This window comes from Vicia villosa, linkage group LG5 (genome assembly GCF_029867415.1).
Source record: "Vicia villosa cultivar HV-30 ecotype Madison, WI linkage group LG5, Vvil1.0, whole genome shotgun sequence".
Classification (NCBI taxonomy): Eukaryota; Viridiplantae; Streptophyta; class Magnoliopsida; order Fabales; family Fabaceae; genus Vicia; species Vicia villosa.
Window position 1 is genome coordinate 114,947,829 of NC_081184.1, and position 4,532 is coordinate 114,952,360.

The window sequence follows — 4,532 nt, forward strand, 5'->3', positions numbered from 1 at the left end:
AGATGTTGATAGCACTGAGATTGTCACAATATAAAGTCATGACATTCTGTGGAATATTGTACTCAGTCAGCATTTGTTTCATCCAGACCAATTGTGAACAGCTACTACCAACTGCTATGTACTCTGCTTCAGCAGTTGATAATGAGACACAATTTTGTTTCTTGCTGAACCATGATATAAGATTGTTACCTACGGAGAAACATCCTCCAGATGTGCTTTTTCTATCATCGGCACTTCCATCCTAGTCAGCATCACAATATCCAGTCAAAACAGGGTCACTCCCGTTGGTGTACAATAAGCCATAGTCAGAAGTTCCATTTACATATTTAAGGATTCTCTTGACTTGATTTAAGTGACTTGCCTTTGGCTCTGCTTGATATCTGGAACATACTCCAACTGCAAATGCAATATCTGGTCTACTGGCTGTTAGATATAACAAGCTTCCAATCATGCTCATATACAAACTCTGGTCAACACTTATGCCCCCTTCATCTTTGGATAGTTTTTGATGTGTTGGTGCAGGAGTTCTTTTGTGACTTGCATTATCTATTCCAAACTTTTTCACTATGTTCTTGGCATATTTGCTTTGAGACATGAAGGTGGAGTCTTCCATTTTCTTGATTTGAAGACCAAGGAAGTAAGTCAATTCTCTAACCATACTCATTTCAAATTCAGTCTGCATTTGACTGATAAAGTGTTTTACCAATGTATCAGACATTCCCCCAAACACTATGTCATCCACATATATTTGTGCAATCATGATTCTTCCTTCTGTATTATTTACAAAGAGGGTTTTGTCTATTCCTCCTTTCTTATATCCATTCATGGTTAGAAATTCAGTTAACCTTTCATACCAAGCTCTGGGAGCTTGTTTCAACCCATAAAGAGCTTTTCTTAGTTTGTAGACATGATCAGGCAGATTTGGATCAGCGAACCCTTTAGGTAGTTCCACATATACTTCTTCATCCAGATACCCATTTAGAAAAGCACTTTTTACATCCATCTGATATAGCTTAAACTTCAGGATGCAGGATACTCCTAGTAGAAGTCTGATTGACTCAAGTCTTGCTACAGGTGTAAAAGTCTCATCAAAGTCTACTCCCTCCACCTGAGTGTATCCTTGAGCTACTAACCTGGCTTTGTTTCTTGTTATGACACCTTGTTCATCGGACTTGTTCTTGTATATCCACTTGGTACTAATGATATTCATTCCTTCTGGTCTAGGTACCAGTTCCCATACTTCATTTCTTTTGAACTGTGCAAGCTCATCTTGCATGGCATTGATCCAAAATTCATATGTCAGGGCTTCCTTTACGTTTTTTTGGTTCAATTTTAGATACAAAGCAGGAATTGGCTATAGTTCCTCTTGACCTGGTCATTACTACACTGTTGAGATCTCCTATGATAAGTTCCTTGGGATGATCTTTCTGAATTCTAATAGATGGATCTTTGCTGATTGTCTCAGGTTCTGGTTTTGAAGGAGTATCATTACTTACTTCGGGTAGGTTTGTTTGTTCAGCCTGAATTTCAAGGAATGTTTCGACATTCTCTGTGACATCGAATTCTCCATGTTGATCATCAACGATCACATTGATGGATTCCATCAACACTTGTGTTCTGGTGTTGAATACTCTATAAGCTCTGCTGTTTGTGGAGTATCCAAGAATATGCCTTCATCACTTTTGGAGTCTATTTTTCTTCTTTGGTCTCGATCTGTCAAGATATAGCACTTGCTACCAAATACATGAAAATACTTGACACTTGGTTTCTTACCTCTCCAGAGTTCATAAAGAGTAGAGGAGGTTCCTTTTCTCAATGTTACTCTGTTATGGACATAGCAGGTTGTGTTCATAGCCTCAGCCCAAAAGTACATGGGTAGCTTCTTAGCATGAATCATTGCTCTGGTTGATTCTTGTATAGTCCTGTTTTTCCTTTCTAATACTCCGTTTTGTTGAGGTGTAATAGGAGAGGACAATTCATGACTAATTCCTTCAGATGAACAAAATTCAGCAAATTTGGCATTCTCAAATTCCTTTCCATGATCGCTCTTGATTCTGATAACAACACTTTCCTTTTCTCTTTGCAATCTAGTGCAGAGCTCCTTGAAAACATCAAATACATCGGATTTTTCTCTAATGAAGCTTATCCACGTGTATCTGGAGTAATCATCAACCACTACATAAGCATACCTTTTTCCTCCAAGACTTTCCACTTGCATTGGTCCCATTAGATCCATATGCAGCAGTTCCAGGATTTTATAGGTAGTGAGTTGACTGATCTTTGGGTGAGGAGTCCTGGTTTGCTTTCCAGCCTGACATTCTCCGAACACTTTGCCTTCATCAATCTGTAGTTTTGGTATTCCTCTCACAACTTCCTTATTTATGATTTTTTTTCATCCCTCTCAGATGTAGATGCCCTAGTTTTTGTTACCACAGTTTAACCTCTTTTTCTTCTTTTTCCATGGAGCATATTGATGAATGACTTGCTGTTTTGGGTTCCCATAAGTAGCAGTTGTCTTTGGATCTCACTCCCTTCATGACCTCTACATTTTCTTCATTAGTGACCACCCATTCATCTTTGGTAAATCTGACTTTTAGACCTTGATCACACAGTTGACTGATGCTGATCAAGTTTGCAGCTAGTCCTTTGACGAGTAGAACACTGTCTAGTTGAGGGGCTCCTGAATGTTCTAGCTTTCCTACCCCTTTAATCTCTCCCCTGGCTCCATCACCAAAGGTCACATAGCTAGTGGAATGTGGCTTGATTTCTTCTAACAAGTTTTTCATTCCTGTCATGTGTTTTGAACATCCACTATCAAAATACCAGTATCCTTTCGTTGATACCCTCAAGGAGGTGTGAGTAATTAATGCAGAACCTTTGGCAACCCATTGTTGTTTCTTGATATGGTTGTGGTGGTTGAGATTGTTCGTATTCGTTTGCCAAGGGTACCCAAACAGTTTGTAGCAAAACGGTTTTAGGTGGCCAAACCTTCCACAGTAGTGGCATCTCCATTTCTGAAATTTCCTTTTTGTTTGGTTCCAGTTCCTTATTTCATGATGTCGTGACATCGATACTGACGTCTGATTGACATGGAGAGTTTTGGGTTCTGACTTTTTCCACCCTAGATTGGGTTCAGTTTTTTTTATAAATCCTAATCCAGACAAATTCCCTACTTCCTGTCCAAGTTCAAGAATATTTTCAAGGGAGTCAGTCCCATTGTTCAGCATTCTAATTGATCTTGACATCTGATCTAGTTTGAAGTTGAGAGTGTTGATTTCACCATTGAGATGTGCTATGGTTGCTAGAAGTTCTCTTTTCTCGACTTCCAGTTCTTCTATAATTTTCTTTTGTTTCTCACTTAATCTCAACATTTCAGTACTCTTGGCTCTTAGATCATTGTATGAGATAGCTAGTTCTTCGAAGGTAGAATCCTTTTGTCGTTTTTGTGTTCTAGTGCACACACACTTGTTAGAGCAGCACATTCCTCTTCAGCATCACTATCTGAGTCTCCATCAGATCGAGTGGAAGACATACCTTTTCTTTGCTCTTTGAGGTAGGTGGGACATTCAGCTCTAATGTGTCCATATCCTTCACATATGTGACATTGAACCCCTCTTTCCTGATCTGCCTTTTCTTCAGCTTTGAATCTTCTGTTAGGAACATAGGTTTTGCTGATGTTCTTGACATTGAATCTGGACTTCTGATCAACCCTTTTAATAAGTCTGTTGAATTATTTTCCAAGCATGGCTATGGCTTCTGATATATTTTCATTATTTCCTCCATTGCTTGCATTATCATCTGTATTGGTGACAAAAGCTATGCTTTTGTTCTTCTTTTCAACAGGCTCACAGATGCTCAACTCAAAGGTTTGTAGAGACCCAATGAGTTCGTCCAGCTTCATGTTGCTGATGTCTTAGGCTTCCTCTATGGCAGTTACCTTTATATCAAATTGCTTAGGCAGTGATCTGAGGATCTTTCTTACCAATTTTTCTTCGGTCATTTTTTCTCCTAAGGCTCCTGAGTTGTTTGAAATCTCAAGGACATTCATATAGAATTCATAAATGGTTTCATCCTCTTTCATCTTGAGATTTTCAAACTTAGTGGTAAACATTTGAAGTCTCGACATCTTTACCTTTGACATGCCTTCATGTGCTGTTTTGAGGATATCCCAGGCTTCTTTAGCTAGCTCACAGTGTTGCACAAGCCTGAATATGTTCTTGTCAATCCCATTGAATAAGGCACTTAGGGCCTTGGAATTGCCCAAAGCTAGCTCTTCTTCAGTTTTTCTCCATTGAGTTTCAGGAATTAGAACAGTGGTTCCATCTTCCATAATCTTCTCAGGATGTTTCCATCCTCTTTCCATAGCTCTCCAGCCCTTGCTGTCCACAGACTTTATGACTGCTACCATAAGAGGTTTCCAATAGTCATAGTTAGAGCCATCCAGGATGGGTGGTCTATTCCCAAACACTAATAGTTCCTTCTCCATAGTACCATAATTTTGTTATCCCTAGATCTCACCTAGATGTAAACAG